This window comes from Diabrotica undecimpunctata, chromosome 3 (genome assembly GCF_040954645.1).
Source record: "Diabrotica undecimpunctata isolate CICGRU chromosome 3, icDiaUnde3, whole genome shotgun sequence".
NCBI lineage: Eukaryota > Metazoa > Arthropoda > Insecta > Coleoptera > Chrysomelidae > Diabrotica > Diabrotica undecimpunctata.
Genome location: NC_092805.1, coordinates 108,533,137 through 108,556,246, shown reverse-complemented (window position 1 = coordinate 108,556,246; position 23,110 = coordinate 108,533,137). Strand labels below are relative to the sequence as shown.

The following is a 23,110-nucleotide window of genomic DNA, read 5'->3' as shown; positions in this document are numbered from 1 at the left end:
GCCTGTGTTATTTATTGAATTCCCATAGCCATAAATGATAGGTAGATCCAAAAATTAAAAGACTGGTGTACAGGAAATTTATTATGATCAATAATGTAACATAAATACAATTGAAATGAAAGACAATATAGAGAAATGTAGTTTCAAAAACTTCAAGCGAGGTTTACTTGTTTGAAAAATTACTAATAAAATAGTTAGGTTTGTGTGACCCTAAGCCTCCGAAATATGCTCCTATCTATGCTAAACTAAACTTATCGTATCTACGCAATACTCATATAGACGTCACCCTATATGAATAATAGCAATTTTGACTTAAACATTTCTTATACCAAAAAACACCAATTAATATTTTAACTATTATAGATATAGTAAAAATTTCAAATTGTACTTTATTATTTGCTTAAATACCTGCTGTGAAATATGGTTAAAACTTTTAACAGCATAGTAAAAACGTATGTTTTTTCTCCGTAGCGCCAAATTTGTAATGTGCGTATACTTAGAAACAATCGTTAATAATCAGGTAAATAGAATTTATGAAATTGTTGATATAATCGAAGCAGATCTACGGTTAGAGCATGAAGCACCTGCAAAAAAATCGTGTCTTGACCGCGATTGTTTGGCGATGACTCAGTGGGTTTTGCCACTTAGCATTTATTCTTCAACACCATGGGAAAGAAAGACTGTATCTATGCCTTCCCTTAATAAACTTCTTTTAGGTTGTAAAAGAATGTGCGAGAGGAACATTGAAATAAATATTATAGAATAGTCGAGTACTTTTATCGCTTTCAAGGTTGCATTAGTTCGTGTGAAAGGTGAATGTTTTGCTGTGAATTTTTTACACTGGTAGTTTTAGAGACAATTTCTAGTGCTATTTGAGACATTTTTCAACACAAAACTGTGTCAAGTATGTATTTACAAAACTGTTTATTTATACATAAGTAATTCATATACCTTCTATTCACGGAGATCAATTTTTTTACATATAATTTCTCATAACTAAGACTCTTATGCACTTTTGGGATAACAAAATAAGAAGCTAAGTGAGTAAGATACACCTACATATATATGTATATGCAAAGCATATTTTGGAATGTATTGGATTTTTGTAGTAGTCTTAAAGTTTTGATAAATATATACAGGCTGTTTTCGGATCATATAGGCCGTTATGATTTTCTTTAATTTTTCTTCGTCGATAGCTTTTTCCAATCATTTTTCTATTATTGGCAATTTGCATTGGCAGTTACCACCAAGTTCAAGCGCTAAAATCATAAAAAACCGGCGCAATCAAACTCTTTTAAACGTAATCAAAAATTATAATTACATAATTATTTGTAAACTTAATAATCCTATGGATCGTAAGTGCGTGCAGTGCTCGTTGTGATATCGTATATGATACGACTCCATAGATTTCTGTATCTGGTCATTTCTTTTATCTACATCATGCATGGGTATTTTGCAACTTCCTGTGATCTATCTCGTTGGAGGTCTTAAATAAAAAACTTAATAAACCATTAATATTATAACTTACAATAAAATTTAGGGAACAAAAGGCAGTTTCCTTAATAAAAAAAACCTAAAACACAAAATTATTTATTTTATTTCTAATAAGATTACAATAAATTGTTGTTTAAATAAAAGTATTTATTTATTTATTTATTTTAAGCTATTAAAATAGATTTTAATAAGTCGATTTTTTTGCAAATTCATAAATCATTTCTTCGATGTCAATTATCTTCTAAAATGTTTTCGATCATAAATGATTATAATAATTTATTTTGCTCTAGTGTTGATCTTAAAATATTTCTTATGAACTTCAAACAAGAAAAGCTTTTTTCGCAAGCTACCTGGGTAAAAGATAATGTCAACATGTATTTAAACGAAAGGCCAATCGTACTATATGCTCCAGTTAATAAATTGTACCTTCTCAGAATTCTCTAACATATTGAACAGATACTTCCACCGTTACTTCCAGGTGCCGATTTAATTTTCATCTTTAAATTATCTATTAATTTTACTGACTCACATAAATTTATCTCTTGTTTTTCTAATAAGGTAATTGTGGTAACTATTAGTTTATAATTGTCATTGATATAAGCTAGTTCCTGTTTCAATTTGGGATTTTTTAATATTTTTTTTGCTTCTCGAATGGCTTCGGAAATATCATCATCAAATTCTGACATAACTAATTCTATTTCATTGCAGTGTTCAAAGTAAAAAAAAAACTGCTTCGAGCCAGGTTCCCCACCTTGTAATTACTGGTTTAGGTGGCAAAGGGACACCGGGAAGTCTTTCTTTATATATTTGCACCCTCAACGGAGCCTTTACAAAAACTTTTTTCATAAAATTTATAAAATTATTTACCAACGGAAACAGATTTCTTATTTCTTCAGCAATTCTATTTACCCACTGGGCTACACAAGTGCAATGAATTAAATTAGGATAAAAAATCTTTAAATTAACAGCAGCTTTTAACGTATGCCGCAGCATCTGAAAGCATTAAAATTATTTTATTCACTGGTATAGTGTTGGGTAAAAAGAGGTTTGTTAAACTATCTTGTATAAATCGACTTATTGTTAAATTGTTTGTTTTTTTTTTAATTCTTTAACGGCAACTAAATAAGGTTTTCTCGCAAAGTTTTCGTTCAAAATTCCCATCATTAAATTAGTTATATACCTGCCGCATACATCTGTCGTTTCATCCACGATAATATACAAAAAATTGCCCTCTAACTCCCGCTTAATTTTTGAAATACATTCCACATAACATTTTTCCACAGTATGTTTTCTCAATGTACTCTCGTCCGGTAAGGATTTGTGAAGGTATTTTTCGAAAAAGCATTTAAAACTAGGGTTATTAACTTTATATAGAGGAATGTTGGATGCAATCATCATCTGGCATAAATCAAATTTAAATGCGTCTTCCACCTTTTTTTTTTGAACTGCTTAAACTATCCCGCAGAGATATTTCTGCTAACTTAGAGGAATTTAATTTTTCCAAATTACGTTTATGAAGTGGGGTTCCACAATGCTGGTCAATAAAGTACTTTTTTCTACAAATCTGAGAATTTAAAAAAAATAATTAGAATTCTAAAACCGCTTTAGAATTTAGTTATATTGTGGGACGAGAAAAAAAGAGAAAAAATAAAACTTACCGATTTGCCGCATGGTTTACAAAATGCTCCATCTCCTTCTAGAGAAAGTTCCGAATAAGGTGCGATCCATAGCCTTAATTTAGATGTCATCTTTTCACACAAATGTCTAAAACGTTTTAAAACGTGTTCTTTGCTTTTCGGTATACGCAACAAAACTAAACTAGGATATAGCAATTTGTGACTAAACTCTGATACAGTAACCGACTGTACAACTGATAATAAACTAATAAAGCTTAGGGATTTCCAAATAGTTAACCCTCAAGTCTCGATCAGGTACATTTTCCTAGAAATCTGTTATATAAACAAACCATTGATATTTTATTATTGACCCAAAATTTTATTATAGAATGGTTTAGTAATAGAATAATATCATGGGTAGTACCATGAAATTTTAAAAAAGGCACAAATAGGCGGAATTTACGAAAAAAGGCAAAAAGTGCAAAAAACAATTATAATAGGCAAAATAGGCAAAAAAAGGCAGTTTACCTATAATCCGAGCTTTAATAATTATACAACAATAAAGTATTTACAAGGGATTATTCAGTTTTACAGCTGTTATTAAAATAACTTTTATAATGAGACACTAAATTGCTGGATACAGTATACATTGCTTCTAGCGATGATAGGGTTCTTTTTTAACTTTTTGTATATAGTTGAAAGTTAAATTTCTGTTAAATCAGAAGTTGCTTGTACCAACAGTTTTTCATCGAAGCCGAATTTCGTATGTAGATTTTTGTACACATTGAAACATACTTATTGTGTTTCAGCATTTAAATGCATTAGAATTTTCCATACAATGAATACATTTTGTAATATAGTATACATTATACAAATTTTAAATAGAGTTGCTTATTTAATCTTAGAACTTAACAAAAGATATAGTATAAAGAATATTTAGGTTTTCAGGAACCTGATCTCGTTCAGACGAGGAAGTTAAAAGTTTTACGATAAAATATTGATAGCGCGGAACGAAACAAATTCCCAATACGTCATAATATGGGGTCATTTTAATGCTAAAATTGGCAGCAGAACATGTGTCGAAGAAACATCTATATTAAAATTCGGGTCAGACCAACGCAACGAAAGAGGGAAACACTGCTTGGTTTTCTTAATATACTGATATATTGATAGTTTATATCCATATACATAAAAAAAGTAAAAAAAAAAATAATTTTTTACAACGCAAAACGCTTTTGTAAAATTGTGGTTAATTTTGATTTATAAACATTTATAATAACTTTTAAACTATTGCTCGAAGGTATTTGTTTACATTCGAAAAGCTGACATTTTTACACGAATTAAAAAAAAAAGTTGTTCTAAGATAATTTGGAGCAAAGTTACTTTTTTAAAATTCACCGCTATAACAATTAAGGAACGCAAGTTTCAGCATTTAAAAGAAAAGGATTCGTAGTTTTTGTACAAAAAGTTGTACAAGCAATGCACTATAACAGGATCCTCTGTGAATTGTCAAAAATATGGTTCAAGACTGATGGTTCAAGATATTAAGACTAATGGTGGCGAGTGGAGGGCGAACCCAGAAATCTACGCGTTCAAAAAATGAAAACGCATCTTCAAACTACTACAAATTGTTTATTATATCTCCGGATCTACTCAACGGATTTTAATCTTTCTTTTTTCTAATTTGTATGTACTCTTTGCGTACATTACAAATATGTAATTTGTTTATAAATTAATTACCTAATAAACAGTGTAATTTGTTTAAACAATTTATAAAAAAATTCCCCAAAAATCGATATTTTTTGTAAATCTATCGTTGTTAACTATAGGAAAAATTAAAATAGACTTTCTTTAATGAATTATCTCTAATAAATAATTCAATATTACTTAATTTTAAGTAAAAATAAGCTATTGCATATGTGTATATTGATATATAAGGAAGTAAGTGTATATAGATAGGCATATACTATCCGTTGCAAGATAATTCGGATGGAATTTCCTAGATTAAGAGACAGGGCCGATAACAAGCACAAAATGGCTGTACTCCCTTAATGTTGTAACGAATAATCACCCTTAGTCTTTCGTTACATTAGGTTCAATTTTAAATTATATCCAAAGTTTAGAGGTACTTTACGTATTTCAATTTTGAGTTGTTAACGATTGTAAATAAAATTTTAAGAATAATTTTGTGTACCTATTTAAATTTAATCAGTTACTTGCATTTGTACTTAGAATTCAGAATTACAAATTACGTAAAGCCAGTGTTTATAAGAGATTAGGAAATTTCTTGGAATTTTATTCAGGTAAAAGGATAATGTTTACTTAATATCAAATTATCACTAAATGGGCTTCTGTGAGAAGAAAGTTTATTTGAAAAGAACTTAATTTTTCTTTTGTCGTTCATTTAGAACAGAAGTCAGTGTAATCACTATAAATAGGTATGAGTGATATAGAAATGATTAGTGACGATGTCCTGTACATGACACTATTTAAGGAAGTGAAGACGAGTCTGAACCTGAAAAACGTTCCGGTTATATTCATCTTACACACGATGCAAAGCAAATCGTGCTTAATGTTTACAAGTGTGGTACTCGTTAAAAATACTCTTTAGTTAACCTTCCTAATACTGGGTGAATTTTAAAACGACCAGTACCAGGTGGGGCGACTTCTCGTTCCAGTAGTTTGGTTCACTTTTAAGCCCAAGGATTCTACGAATCCCCTTAATCTTACCATTTTTTAACTCTTTATTGTATATATACTTTGTTTAGTACCAATTCAACAAATTAAATATCAAAAACAGAAAACAGTCACATTCAGACACTCACCAAATAAACAGGTAATGTTAGCAGTTAGAATAGCAGTTAGCAGTTATATCAGATATCAGACACACTTAGGGTCAAATGAACTTTACAAATTCTTAGAGAGACAATCGCAACTAGAAAGTGATGTTTCAAAGAATCTAGACAAAAATATGCTAATAGGGGAATTATAAAAGTTCTCACTGTGTAATAGTAAGAATGGAATTTCAAAGATAAAGGAAAGCCATTACAATCGACTGCCAATATGTAAAGAATGCGATTGCACATTATGGCAAGTAATTAGTACAGTCATTATTAACCATTTTCCAAAACTTTCGTCTAAACTGATAAAATCAGATTTGTAGAGCGTGAAAGCACTCGATACCACGTGCAGTGAATTCTCACCCCACATACATTTCAGTGAAATCGGACGAGAATATTTAATTTTCTGTTCGCGTTATTTTGGGTTTGACTACTTCCTTGTGCTCTTAATACATCAACTACCAATGTCCTAAACCGTCAAAGCGATTGATTAAACTTAATTACAGATATTAATAAAAACAGATCTGGGGCGAGAATTCGCCCACCCGGTATTAGGAAGGTTAATCATATGTACCGATTAATTAATCTAAGATCTTGAAGGTATTTACAATTTTTGGACATTGGAATGGAAAACAGGTTCGTTTAAAGAATTAAAGGCGGAAGGACCACCAGCCCAGGGGCTGGAATGAAAAACAGATTAAACACTAACTTATCTTTAATGCTAAGATTAAATAGTAATTTCTGATAACCGTCCGAAAACACTGTGATATGGGATATCTCACTACACTTTTCACTGATGCTATTTTCACTATTATATATAATTACAAATAGAATTGCTTAGCGGAATGTCGTTTCTATGTTTAAAGCGAACTACTGGCAACACTGCTAGTTTGAATAGATCAACTGTTTATATAAAAACTATAACTGCGGATTCAGAAAACACTCGTTACTATAAATGATTTACTTGATAATTTCTATGAATAATGCGATGCGAGTGTAACTACTTAGTTACAAATACATATCGTTAGCCTAGTTAGCAAATCGTCCAAGTCCATTTTTATAAATTTTACAGGAGACACTAAAAAGTGAATAAAACACACAATATAGAACCAAGTTTCATCAAAATCTCAGATTATGTGCTTTTTCCTTTCTTCTTTTAGCTGAAATCAACAAACTAAACTATTTTCCATTATTTTCATCTTTTGTGGACTTAGACGTATTTCTCGATCATTAAAATTGGAGTTAGTTCTTTATACTGGACATAGACGTATTTCTAATGAGGAACCAATGGATTTGAATGGTTTTCCAGATAGTAATAATTATAGAAAATTTCTATTGTATTTATTTAATACAATTATTTAATTCAATTTCCGTTCGGATATTATTATATTATTTTCTAATAATTTCCAAGAAATTGCTATATAGGTTTTTCATGAATTTTATTTGGTTACCTATTATATAAAAAAAAGCTAACACAATAAATCAAGTGGCACTTAACAAGTAAAAACAATTACACTTCCTTATCCCAAATCCAAATAAACAGTAAATACTCAGGATTAAAAAGAAAAATCACGACCAAAAATATTCTTTATTGACTAAAAAAATACAATGACTAATGACTAAAAAATGATAAGGACTTAGTTTTTCTTTCTCTCTCATTCTTTTGTTCTACATATTTCCCTCGCGCTCTCTCTTTCTCTCACACCCACACACACACACACACACACACACACACACACACACACACACACACACACACACACACACACACACACACACACACACACACACAAACACCTAAAGGCACACAATCTTCTACTTCTAATGTGGTATATTATCATAAAATGAATGATAATCAGCAGTCAAAGTAAGCTTAATATCTTGCAAATGATCATATTTTTCTTTTGCCACTTTCAATCTTTCTTTATAAAGACAAGTAATATTTTCATCTACTTCAGGCTTATTTCGATTCTGTGCTGATCTAGAAGCTCTTTTCCTTTATTCTAGAACACTCCAATCATCACTAAAATTCAATTTGAAGTAAATGTTCCCATCAGGATTGTATTGAAACGCACGGACATCATTCACTTTTGGATCACCTCTAGTTTTTCCTGGTCTTATTGGTTTATAAGGACCAATTGTATCAAATTTTTTAAATTCTCCATGATACAAGTAGTTGACTTTATATGGTTTAGGATGTATTCGTGCATTTTCACAAATATTAATATAATCAGCAGGCACATTTATTTTTCTATTCTTCAGCTCCCTTTCGATACAAGAATGCATCGAGTCAGCTTCCATTTGTGTATGACCCTTTTCGAGATATTCGTGTTTGATTATAATTGATTTCTGTACAGCTAATCTTAACAAAGCATTAGAAACAGTAACATTTTTATTCTGGTACCCACAACTGTCACTGTAGAAGATTATCTTGTCTTTTCCTAGAGGTAGAGGTAAGACTTCACGTTCAATGAAGTTATATATCATTGTTGCAAATTCATTTGAAGTAATGCCACCTTCAGTTTGCTTCCATAGATAACAATACCCGTCACAACTTTGAAGGTTGTAAATTGTGAAGTTGTGGACTGAAAGCTTCATTTTGTAATACAAAATGGAAACGTTAGATTTAGGACAAAGAAGGAGAGATTGCAAGTCCATCGTGTAAACTAAATACTTTTCATTCTGTTTGTCTGCATTTTTTTCCTTTCTTGCAGCTTCTTTCCTTTCAACATGCTCATTGTACACACTTTCAGTGCTATTTCCAGTTTTAAATTTGGCACACTCTTCACATTCATCTTTTTTTGCCACAAACAGGCTTAAGTTTTTCTCTACAAAAGCAATATGAAATTCATACGAACTCAATGGTTCAATGTTTCTTTGATGGCACCAGTCAGATTTATAGAATTCAAACAATGCTCGCTTTGATTTCCATATGGGTTCTACATAGAGCTTTTGTGAAACACTTCTACAATAATGCGATTCCATCTTGGGCAACATGTCCAAAAATTCATAAAGCGATCTTTTTTGTTCTGCTTTTCTTAATATAGGTTCCTCATTAGAACATTCTTCGGCATCAATATGCTGTTCTTCGGGATTTTTATCTTTCAACCAAGTAAGAATGGCTGAATTACCAAGAGCAAGTGTACCGAGGAACATCCGTTTACATACCCGTACCGTCTCCAAACCTTTTTTGAGATGATATTCGTAGCTGAAAGACCGCCTTAAAGTATCAACGTCTTTTCTGTTTCTTTCTCGCTTTGTAACGCTTTTATTGATCAAGCCTTTTACAAAATATTTTTTTGTATTACGATCTAGTGCCCAATACTCTGAGAGAGTAACATCTCTCTCTCTGAGAGAAAAACATTTTAGTACACTGCGTTCCTTCCTTTGGCAGTTGCACCTTTCTTTTATTTTTTTGGCTTATTTGGTGATCTTGTAGTTCCATGTTCCATCAGCTTCTTTTTTTTCCCCTTATATGTTTTCCCTTCATTCCTAAGTTTCATTTGCTTTTTCTGTGCCCACTTCATTTCGTCAACCTGGTGTCTTCTTTTACGCGTACGAGCTTGTATGTTCTCTCCAACAGACGACTTGCCAGAGACATTTTCCTTCTTCTCTTCTATAACTGATTCGCCAGATACAACATTTTCCGTATTCACTTCTGAAGATCCAGAAATGGGCGCAAGAATTTCAATTGTGTCTACATCAACATTTACAATGGAAGGTTGCAAATTACTGACAGGTTGAAAAGTATTGGACCCAGTATTTTCTGAGACTTCTATTTCTGGGACTACAATTTTTTCTTTATTGGGTCCCACTTGAATTCCATAATATTCAATTCCATTTAATGATTCAGGATCAGGTGCTTGTAAAACGTGATATGTCATAATATCTCCTTCCATAGCAATAAGTTGGATGCTAGTAGCTGTTGTGTCTACATGGGAATGAACAACCTGATTTTTATCAGCTGTAATGGTTGTATATTCATGGGCATGGAGATCCTGGTGGATATTTACTCTGGTAGTTATTTGTTCAACGACATGAGTAGCATGGTTGATATCAGCTATGATGATTGTATCTTCATGGATATTCTGGTTGGTATCAGTCGTGGCGGTTGTTTCTTGATAGCCATGGATATCCTGGTTAATATCAACTGTAGTGGTTGTTTCTTCAACGACATTAGTATCCTGGTTGATATCAGCTGTGATGAGCGTGTGTTCTTCATGCACATCTTGGTTGATATCAGCTCTTGTGATAGTAGTATCACTTGAATTCAGAACCAGAGCCAATAGTTTTGCAGCTCTGCCTTGTTTTCGAAACATAATGGACTGCTCCTGAATGTTTTGCTGTAAAGAAGTTAAAGAAAAATTATTAAATAAATCGGTTAATTCGTCTTCTTTTTGACAAATCACACATGGAGGCACCTTGCCTGATGAGTCAAATAGAAGACCCGATTTATTACATAGGTAGTTGTCAAGTCATACACTATCTTGACATAAATAATTATTCACAGTAAAACAATGAAACTGCTTTTAACTAGGTACTACTTCAATTTTTTGAAGACAATTTTTTACAAAGAAAACAATTGAAGTCCCTCAGCCTTATTAATAGTCGCCCAAGCCCTCACGATTCATTTGGAAATATTTCTTTACTCCTCAAAATTAAAAAATAAGTCCTTGCTTTCGGGGTAACGCTATTATTAATTATTTTGTATTCCATATTTTGAAGACAAAAGAACAAAATAACGTATTTTACGTACTATTGTAACAAAAATGAAGGTTAAAAAATAAATAAGTAGATATTCATGTGAATTACGTGAACAAAAAAATCAACACTAGATAGCTCTAACCTCAATATTTTTGTAAAGTACCTTAATTTAAAGTATTTTCACTGCTCATATGCATTATAATAGATAATATTGTTACCTTCTAAAACTTGCTCGTGAAAACAGCTAAGTAGAATGTTAAATTAACAATCCAAACTTGATTCTGTGTAGAATTCCGTCGTCATGTGCAAACTAAGTTGGTACTAAGGTACAGTAGGAATTAGACGATTTGCGAACACAAGTCGTAAACATCGGAGTTAGACGGAACGAAAAAATACGAATATACAGGAATCTACAATTTGAATCAGTGTCCTGATTTTATTAAAACGTGTATCGTAGCGACACCTATCCAAAAATATCAAAATCTCATTTTTGACCAAAAGTGGACTTAGGCGATTTGCTAACTAGGCTAACGATATGATATATTAATAAGCGAAGAAAGTAATTGCGAGCTATATATAGCGAGTTAAGCTTACGAGATTTTGCGACCGACTTTTGTAATAGCTTGTTCTGAACTGACTGGTAATATCCAAATTATGTAGGCAGGTAGTGCAGGGCTCGTACCCCTAAAAGTAATGTTAAATATCTTTCTTTATTCCTTCTAAGAATTTCAATATCGTCATGGTTAAAAATTAATATCAAATGGAATGGAATTTCACCAGACATAATTCGGACTGTGAATTTGTCGCTAAAGAATTGGGGGCGTAAATGCAATGGAGGTTCCACCACTTCATTTTCCATTATTTGGACTGGAGTGGATTTTAAATAACCTAGGCATAATCTCAGGCATTTATTTTTTTAATTTCAAGTTTCTTTAGATGTGTATTGGCCGCTGATCTAAATAAATGACAGTTATAATCGAAAATCGGCCTGATCATGTTACGGTAAAACATCAAAGCAATATTTGGGTCTGCTCCCCAATTTGTTTTACAGAAATCTCTTAAAATGTTTATTGAGTTTTCTGATTTTTTAACAATTTGATGAATGTGATCTTTCCATAACAATTTCCTGTCTAGATAGGTACCAAGATAGTTATTACAATTTTTTATAGGGAAATTAATCTTTCCCACATTAAGATTGCCTTGTGGAACTATATGTTTTTGTGAAAAGTAACACACCTCAGTTTTTGTGTCAGAAATTGATAATCCTATTTCTTCATAGTACTGATTTACGATTTCTAATGTGACTTTCAAATTATCCTCACAGGTACTTAACAATTTTCCTGCTGTATATAAAACAATATCATCAGCATATTGAAGAATTTTTGTATGGTTCGGTATACTAACTTCAAGATCTATGTTGTACAGGATGTATAAAATCGGGCTTAAAATACTCCCCTGTGGCAATCCAATATTAGTTAGTCGGGCGTATGAAAATTCCTCATTATTAATTTTTAAAAAAGTTAGTCTGTTAGAATATAAAGAATTTAAACAGAGAGCAAATGATCTAGGGATTCCAATATACAACATTTTTTGGTAAAGAATGTCTAAATTGACATTATCAAGAGCAGCAGAAATGTTAAGGAACGCAGCTGCTGTAGACTTATTTTATGTAAAATTCAGCTGAATTGAAGTAACTAGAGCTGTAGTTGCGTCTTGAGTGGACCTAGACTTACGAAAACCATATTGGGAACTTGGAAGAACACCTGAGTTAATTGTTACAATGGTTATAAACAAATAACGTTTTTACCTTATTTTACAGTTTTTGAGGCGACAAATTAATTTTACAACTTTTAGAAGTTGCCATTTTACATGTGTTAAAAGATAAAGTTTTGTAATTGGGCGTGCATGATTTGGACGCTAAATTTAAAATTCGACACTGAAAAATAAAATTACCTGTTTCTGCATACATGATTTGGACGCTGGGTGTAATTGAAATGTAAATGGAAATACAGGTAATAAAATTCTAGAGACTAAGCTTGATAAGGTTTATTTGTCACTTTGAAATAAATACGACATACATTTTACGAAATGGAATCGATCGATACAGTTAGTTTGATACTCATGTATACTATTTCTAACGAACATAATTTTTTTTCTACTCTTTGGATCTTTAAGTCTATTACTTTCACTATTACAGACACTATTAATTTTAATGTAAGTTTCAGTTTGAAAATTTTTTAAAACATCAATAAAATGGAAAATATTTGGATGAGCATGGTAAAAATTATCATTAAAACGCGAGTGGAACGATTCACAAGCATTAGTTGTTAATTGTAAACTCTCACTCATCGCAGCCCACATCTCCGACGGAAATGTTGCGTGGTCGCCAATGTAGTTGTCCAATAAGTAGTCGGAAAACTTTTCAATTTTTGAATCCTTTGGTTGAATAGCCATAAAATCATATATGAAAGATTCTTCGACTTCTGAGGGAGGTAAAAATGGCAGCCCAAAAATATATTTCAGCCATTTAGATATTTCACTGTCTGCCAATTTATATTCCCGAATTAAGCCACAACCACCGATATATACCAAGCTTGCATAAGATGAAAACGGCACCCTTTAATGTGCACATTTGGAAATTCAAAACGTGCAGCATTGTGGATAGCAATTTCAAAATCGGAGAAAATGATTTTTGGATTGAATTTTAGACCAATTACTTTACATTTGCGTTTCAAAACATTAAATAGTTTTATATAGGTTTGTTCCGATTTTTCGGGAAGTAAACAATAACATAATGGTATATAATGTCCATTGATAAATACATGTATGGTAAAAAATTGCTTGAAATATTGAGCACAGTAACTAAATGTACCGTCCATATAAATCGTTTCACTGCCGCACAGAAAACGCATGTTAGTGTTACACGAGAATATGATAATGTTAGAACTTAGTTCAACCGCAAATATAAAATTCTCGTCTTTAAGTGTTTTGATATTCATAATATTTACCGCAGCAATAGTTTCTTTTTTACTTTTGGACAGTTTCGGTTGAGCCATTCGCCGTTCACTGTATATTTGATTTCGTATTAAATTAACATCTTTAACAGACATGTGGCTCAAGCAATCTACATTTTCTTTCAACGCACTATGTATGATTTTGGACGGCCTTTCGGTCAAATTATCCTTAGTCTTCCTTTTGGCACTGCTACGCACAACCTGTCTATTAAGCGTCTTGATATCACACTCGTGATTATGTTCTAGATTACTTCGGATCACTAACTTTTCTGGCCCTTTCGTGAATATCTTCGCTTTACACGACCGTTTTACGCACCTCCGTTTCTCCCGATTTTAGTACTTTATCTTGAGAAAAAGTAAAACTGTTCACTTTGAGCAAAATTTCCATGTTCACTTTTCACTATTCTCTGACAAACTAATAACTAGTAACTAAGTAAATTTCAATGACCATCATTAAACCCTAATTATATCTAATATCTGGTACCTGCGATAATCCTTCCGGCAGCGTCCAAAACAAGGGTACTTTTAAGACTCTCAGGTACTTCAGCGTTGAAAACATGCCCGCCCTTGTAATTTTACCTTAAATATTACACTTTTCAATGGTAAGCAAAAAATCGAAAAATAGCATTTTTACACTAAATTATTAATAATTAAAAAAGACGTCGAAATTTATGCGGAAAACATATATAGGTTTTCTTTATATAAGCCTATAATAACTAAAAAAATATTCAGATATCTGGATTAGCCACAGTCCCGCACAGGGTCTCTTTTTTGCTTATTTCTCTGTACCATAACCTAGTTAAATAAATAGTGTGTTAACCGCAAACGTCCTTGGTGGATTTATAGACAAACAAACAAACGAGTTGTGAATTTTATGGAATTGTTTAATACTAATTAATAATCGATTATGTTGATTTTTGCTTTTTATGGGGCGTAGAAATCGATTTGTTTGTAACAAATCAGTTTCTTATTATAGTCTTTGTAAAAAATATTGTGTACACAGTAAAATATTATTTATTATTAACCTTTCAGTGCTAACGTGAATTATTTTGACGTAAGTGCTAACGTCCGTCTCTGGGACCGTATATTTATACATGCCCTAGTACTGTAAATTTTACCAATTTTTAAAATTTAATTACTTTAAGGGTCTTATTAAATACTTTTTTATTTAAAATAAATACAGTTTTATTTAATAATTATGTTTATAAACATTTATTTTGACAAAAATAATTACTTAACAAAAACAAGCTACTATTCTAAAATGTGGGAAAAAAAACCCTAAAATCTTACTACAAACAAAAAATTTGCTTAGTTGCTTTTAAACTAAAGCTTACATTATCCACTTATAATAACCACACTTAAAAAATTCTAATAATACGAGGTAACTTTAAACTTAAAAAAAGTCAATCTTTTTCTGAACATTCCACACATATACCCTTTATGTGTTCTAAGCACATAAATTTATTACACGAGTAACAACTGTACTTTGTTTTTCGACTTTTCTGGCTTCCACAGTAAAAACAACGACCATGAGATTTTGCAATATTTTGCACATTCAACGTAATATCAAACATTTCTCTGAGTCGCATACTTATCATCCTTGGCATATTTGGTGCAATTGCTCTACGTCTGGCATGTGGTTCAAGCAATTGAATACCCATTGTTTCTAAAAATGTTCTTCTAAGTGGTATGCGTTGGGCTCTCCGAGCAGAATTACACTTGTATATTGTATATGAATTTATGCCGGCGATATTCAGTAGTGCATAAAATATCACCATGGGCCAGCGATTAGTCGATCTTGCACAATTGTAGCTTTCACACATCTTGTCAATAGTGTCCACTCCTCCCTTGGTTGCGTTGTAATCAATTATTATGTTAGGCTTACCAGTCTGGGGATCCAACGTATCATCTTCATAATGCATTGTTGACATCAGGAGCACAACTTTTTTCGGTTTTGGAATATACGAAACAATAGTGCATTTATCTTGAAATGCAAACATACTTGTAGAAGTAGGCCTATTTATAGGCGCCGTAAATTCCAAAGGCAGTTCTGGTCTATTTCTTCGAAGAGTTCCAATTATAGTGAGCTGATGATTGGCCAATAATGTATCAGCTAGCTGCTTACTGGTAAAAAAATTATCAAGTGTAACATTTCTATTTGTACCCCAGATAGGTCTGCACAAACGTACTACTAAATCCAAAGTCTTTGTGGTTTGCTGGTAGGGTCCCTGTGGTTGCTGACCAACATAAATTTCTAAATTTGAGGTATAAGCTAATTTAGCATCAGTCAAGGCGTATATTTTTATACCGTACCTATTTGGTTTTTTTGGCATATAAACTTTGAACCCACAGCGTCCTCTAAAAGCTTCTAATTTTTCATCAACTGTACAATAGTGTGACATGGTGTAGTGTTTTGGCAAATTGGTGTTGAAGTCTTCAAAAAAGTTTCGAATAGGAGCTAATTTATCTATTTTTTGTCTCTCTGTACGAGTTTGTTTATTATCAAAGCGAATAAATGCCAATAAAAATTTGAATCGCTCGTATGACATTGTAAGGCGAAATATTTCTAAGGAAGTACCGTTTTTTCTAAACAAGTCGCGAGCATTGAGATGGTTATTCTTGAACTTTCCTGCTATGTACAACAGGCCTATAAGTGCTTTTATTTCTAGTATATCCGTCTTTCTGTAGGTTCTATTCAAAGGATCAGCATGTAGTTCAATATTTATATTTGTATTTATTACAATAAGTTCCAACACCTGGTCTGTTATAAAAGATCCCCAAATATCACTAAAGATTAATTTCTCCTTAGCATCCCCCTTTACTCCTGGTAAATGTCTCAGTAAATTGTCTGCTCTTGTACGCACTCGCTTATTACCAACATGCTTTCGCCATTTAGTTTTTTTATCCTTACCAAAAAAAATAGGAATTCGCCGGCAAATATTTTCTGCTTCTTCTGATATATCCTGTTCACTCTCTGTATCGAGATTTTGTATTTCAACTTCGTCTTCTTCAGAACTATCCGAAGAATCGTTGCATTCCAATTCATCATTACTATCAACGTCCTCTAGAAGTCTCTGCAAATATTTTTGCTCCTCCTCGTAGTTCATTTCTATTTCTAAAAAGTAAAAAAATAATATCTTATTCACTAAAAATACAACGCTAAAAGTTACAATCCTTACCTTTAGTACAGCCGCAAAAGATAACATCCGTCTCTGAGACCGAAATCGTGTGTAACGAACGAACCGTGTATGTACATTCAACAATATTTTAATACTAACAACGGTTAGGCAAAATTTGAAGCTATTGAATGACCTAGCGCGAATATCGGAACGGATCGTTAATTATCGGTATGAATAGGTTAGCTCCGTCTGTGAGACCATGCGTTAGCACTGAAAGGTTAACGTTTTAACCTACAGTACTGTGGCTAAAAAATAAACTTAATAAATAAATAATGCATTATCAGTACAACCCAACTGCATTTCCTTTGTTATTATCATAATACACTACGCCAAAGTTTAGATCAATTTCCTGAGATCTAAATGTCTACAAAACCTACCTAATGTTATTATTTTGAAATTTCACTCTTTATGTGCAAGATCGTATTATTCTGATTCTTTGCTGCTCTTCCTTTAGTGTTTGTTATTCTTTTGTTAATTTTCTTATTATAAGTATTATTGCTGTTAGCTTGAGGTTGCTGTTAAATAGGTTTTTTCCAAGATAGTTATTGGAGTTTTTAGGATCTCCTTCCTTAAAAAATATTAACAATATTGCAGTTCTGCATTTGTCAGGGATTTTATTTTGTATAATAACCTTTTGTAGATTATAATTAACTTTTGAACCTCTGATGTAAAGATCACCGTGGTACCTACTACATTTATATTATTTGCGTGGATATTATTTGCCTCGTCTACACTATCTTTTCACCTCACTATTAGAATACTCCTATTTCCACAAGAACTGATAGTGGGGTTCGTGAAGAACAGTTTTCATTCGCTCTTGACCGGTGTCCTGTCCATCTTAGCCTACCATGTTTATGGAGGTTATTACATCCTTGTTATCTGTTATTTTTTATAGATCTCACAAATTATAGTTTTCTTTAGATACCGTTTTCACAAGTTTCAAAATAATTTCCCACAAGCAGTGAAAATAAGATTCTTCTAGAAGGAGAATATTCATCCGCTCCTGACCGTTGTCCCTTCCATCTTAGCCTATCTATATTTATGAAGGATAATACAACCCAATCATCTGTTATTTCTTTATATTTATTATATATCTCACAGTCATATTGTCTTATTTAGGTATCGTTTTCACAGGTTTCACGTGTATTATTTTTAATATCTTTGATACGATGATGATTTGCATCTGTTTTAGAAATAGTCTAGTTTTCGACACATATGTTAAGTTTCGGTTCTTTAGTGGTTGCTTAATCCATTATAACACCTGCTCGCTAATAGTATCCTTAATTTTATTTTCTCTTTTATAGTGTTATCCTGCTTATGTGGAAATCTAGGTATAAGAATTTGTTCACAATCAAAATTGTAGTTCCCCTTTCTAAACCAGTATTTTTATCTTTAGCTTTAGCTTTATAGCATAGAATAAATGACATTAGGTACTTTAGTTTTCTCTATTCTAGGGAGTATTCTAGGGCCAAATGTTCTGCTGCAGTTAGGGAGAAGACACACATGTCTTTATATACATGTATACAATAGTTCTTCTATTGTATAACGGTGCCTCTCCTACAATCTCGTCTAGTGCTATATCTATAGCAGACATGAAACAGCGTCTCGCTGTGTACTCAAAGAATCTTATATTTAAGAATTAATACACAAACTAACACGGTATACATTGATCCACTGTTGAGTATTTTTCTTGAACAGTATAGGTCTTCAGTTGGATAAAGCTGTGGCAAAATATATTTAATATGCCTGTTCTGTATCACCATAATGAGTATGAACCTGTTTGTGATTGTATTATCATACATGTCCGAAGATCAAAGCGGTCACACTCTGTAATGGAATGGTACCTCTCTAACCCCCAAGCTATAACCAACCACTCCTCCCCATCGCTGGACATAACGAATGGGGAGGCTTTGTACCGAAAGATTAGTTGGATGTCCTTGGTAATGGGACATCATCTGTTTTACTTTATATGGTTAAGCCACCTGATTTTAGGGGTAGCTAGAAGAGCTTTTCTCCCTATGATTGACTGAAGTTAATTTTTATATGACTTTGGACGTGTCCCAAAATGTGGTGAATCACCGAAGTGGGAGTCACCGAACTAAGTCGGTGACTCCCCGTCCGGATTGTGTGTGCTAGATCACTTAGCCGCCAAATTGGCAAAATAAATTGTGTTCTCCTATTCGCGTCAGTTGTGCGCCCGAAGGGTCTTGCCATTGAGCCTAGGTTTGTCGCTGTCGCTACGTTACCTCTATGCTCAGGTTCCGCGAGCTTGGTCCTTTTGACCCATCTGAAGGGTATTAGATGCCTGAACGGTTTTTCTATCCATGCAGCTGATCAGCATTCACTCGATCTAATTTTTCCCGGATGTAAGGTGTAGTTACCTTTTGTAGTCGACTTGTTCGTTTTTTCTATTTTAATATAATCGTTATCTCCTCCCCCTTTATTAAACGCATCACACGCTCCAATCGAACCAATAACAACGGAAATATGTAATACCGGCGCTGGCGTTTTCGTTACGGACAGACAGATAGACATAATTAACAAATTATATATATTGATACTGTCATGTAATATCTCGCACTTATGTCGCTATACATTCATTAACAACTAAGATAAGGTGTAGTGCCTTTTGGTAGTCGCCATGTTCGTTTTTTCTATCTTAATAGAATCCTTATCCACTCCCCTTTCATTTAACGCATCACATACTCCAATCGGACCAATAACAACGAAGATATGATGTAATGCCAGTGCTGGGGTTTTCATTACGGACAAACAGACCAAATAAGCAAATTATATTGATGCATCAAACACTCATTTTTATTTTACGGTTAATATATTTAAAATCCTATCTCCAAATAATCCTCAATTTTTTCATTATTTCAAATATTTAATATTTATTTAATTTTATAGAGAAACACTAAAAATTATATTGCAAGACGTGGCTGAATATTGAACATTATAAAAATTGTTTATACACGCAACTACTTCTTAAACCTCTTGAGAACAGTAAATCTTTAACAATAAAGTATATTTACTTAAACTTTATAATATACTTTTGTTAATAATAGGTTAATAAGTAAAACGGTACACTGAAATAATATGTTGTCTCGTGTTTGACCCTTCGTTAGCTCAGAATTATACTGTGGTACTATGTGCACTTGTATGTGCAGCAAACTAAGTTTTGAGAAAAATGAAAAACAAAATCGTTTTGTATCGATTTAAAGTTCGCTAGTATAGATGTAGTTATTTACATTTAGAAGACAACAAATATAAAAACCATGTTTTTCTCGAAATTTTTGTAAAACAAAAAAACACATATAACTATGTAATTTTATTTTATTATTTAATATATCAACATACAACTTAAAAAAGAACTGTGAAATATGGTAATACCTTTATAGAAAAAGATAAAAAACATGTTTATAAAGGTATGTTTAAGTGGTATATACACCATACATTATTACACACTATTGTTTTTGGGTAGTATAGATCCATAGTAATCCTTATCCACTTCTGGCATCCACTTAAACATACCTTTCATGGCCTTAACTTTGTTTTGAAGAAGTGATCGTGTGACTAATGAACGAGTTGTTTCCTTAATAAATTCTTTCTTTTCGCAGTTTGTTGAGTGAATGATATAATCTTGTAGTTATATTGCAGAGCATACGATTTAAAGTCCTTAAAATCGTTTTCTTTCAACTGAAATATCTTATAAGGCTTTCTAGAACTCACCTTTAACAACAACCGTAAAAGAGGTAAAGGAGAATAATATTCTGACTTTTCTAAAACTCTTTCTATGCAGCTGTGAACTGCATCTATCTCTTGATTACACGAATGACCTGGAGTTAAAAACTTCATTATTATGGATTCGATATTTGAATTCTTTTTTGGAACGGACGCAATCGCTGCAGACATGAGGGAATTTTTGTTTTGTGCTACACAACTCTCACTCCACAATACTATGATTTTCATATTGGGATGATCTCTAAAAATAGCTTCTAGAATTTTGATCAATGCACTTTCTATATCATTGCCACTTCTACCCATAAGAGCTTCACTCCACAAGGCACAGTATACTTGTTTCGTTTTGGATAATATTGCAATTAAATTGTAAACATTTAAATTGCTTTTATAATAAAAGTTACTTACTTCAGCATGAGGACAACTCAAGAAATTTTGTAAATCAAATACCAAAAAATTATTGTGAGACTCTATCTTTTGTTTTTTCTTCACGAGCCGCATTCCTTGCTTGTATATGCTGATCATACACTGTTGATTGTTTAGCCTCCAATAATATACCTTCTTTATGTTTAGTTATCTTTTTTAGGTACATGAAAATAAATATTATAGTTATTGCAAACTAGTTGCCGATGAAAAGACTCTTTTACTGGTTGTTTATTGGATTCATTACAAAGTTCGGAGTAAAGATTATACATTTTTTATGTCATACTAGTTTATTATTATGTTTTATTGTTTAGTTACCAACTACGCAATAGTGTACTTTATGCCCGCGTGGCATAAAATACACTATTTATGTACACTATTACACGATTAATTTATATATATATATATATATATATATATATATATATATATATATATATATATATATATATAGTTTGAGTTTAGTTCTTGAACCTTAATATATATTTTTTTAGTGGATTTTCTTGGGCTTAGGTTCATAAAAAAATTTGATTTGATACTAAGGCATTTTCATATATTTTTTCGACGTTTCGGCAGGAAATCCATGCCTTTTTCAAGAAGTAATATTGACAAGCATGTAAAAATTTGTTACTAACAAGTAGACGTCACAATTAAAATAATATTAAAAACATAGGACATACCCACTAAGTCACTACATGTAAAAAAAATCATTATTTTTTTACATGTAGTGACTTAGTGGGTATGTCCTATGTTTTTAATATTATTTTAATTGTGACGTCTACTTGTTAGTAACAAATTTTTACATGCTTGTCAATATTACTTCTTGAAAAAGGCATGGATTTCCTGCCGAAACGTCGAAAAAATATATGAAAATGCCTTAGTATCAAAATTTTTTTATGAACCTAAACCCAAGAAAATCCACTAAAAAATATATATATATATATATATATATATATATATATATATATATATATATATATTATATGTAATAGGTAGTATATATTATATTGATTATTACATAAATATTGATTTCGAATTACTTTCGAACCTCGTTTTTAGCTGTCAATAAGTACCGTTATCGAATTCCATTAAAACCTAATTATCTCTTAATGAATATTGTGATACACATTAAATTGTAATATAATACGCATCCAATCTTTATTGTTTACAAAAAGAGCATATTAAAGTATTGTGACCACAAGAATTTTTCCTACCGCGAATGAACCTGAGCCAAGTCTGAACAGGAGCCAACATACCTGCAGCATATTATAGTAAGTCATTAAACCTAATAAAACACAAATATCACATATTTGGGATGAAAAAGACAACCGAAAACGAAGGTTACTGAAAGAAACATATATGACAAACTACCAGTCACAAAAAAAAGAATAAATCGCGAAACCTCACAAGAAATGGTAGAACAGATTGAAACCAATAATAAGTTCGAGACTTCGCACGACATAAAATGCGATGAAAATTAGAAATTCAGCTCTATTATAGTACATCTAATAATAATAATACAAAATTTGTACCAAAAGTACTGACAATATACAATTACGACGTGAATAACTAAAAAGCTATGGTCGATAATCTCACTAAAGGTGTCGAAGAAGAAACTTATAGTCCGGTAGCTGGATACCTTTCTGTTTGCATCGAAGGGTGGAAAAATTTTCGCTGAATACGAATATGTAGATTCTCTATCTCAGTGGTACCATTTTTTATTAAAAATCAATTTTCAAACTCGTTGTTATCAACAGGTCCTCGAAGACACTTTGTCTCAGGACCATGTAACCTATGTAGAGCCATACGTTGTCATGTTACCAATTCTAACGGTAACTTAAACATCCTAATTTATAATAATATATAATGTAACTTATCTATAAATTAATAACATTTAAAGGGTTTTCACTTATATATTTTAGTGGGTCGTAGCATGTATACTTCGTTACACTGATGATGGAATTTACATTCCGAAAACGTTCTGTAATGTATTTGTGATATAGCTCGTTTGGGTATTTTATTATATACCTTTTATAAAGGATTTGAAATTAAAAATTTTGTTATACATGGTATACAGCCAGCTACAGGAACTTAGTTTC

The 23,110-nt window shown here is 32.0% G+C and overlaps 1 protein-coding gene across 2 annotated transcripts in view; it reads left to right on the top strand.

The window, feature by feature from the left end:
- The first annotated feature begins 469 nt into the window (after window positions 1-469).
- The window catches only part of LOC140437200 (probable peptidoglycan muropeptide transporter SLC46), a 65,083-nt gene continuing 42,442 nt past the window's right edge, over window positions 470-23,110 (top strand). Inside the window, exon 1 of one of the 2 annotated variants that reach the window (XM_072526562.1) lies at window positions 470-812. The gene's annotated coding sequence lies outside the window, so the exon portion shown is untranslated. Of the gene's footprint in view, window positions 905-23,110 lie in introns of both variants that reach the window. The other variant, XM_072526561.1, reaches the window with a different exon arrangement.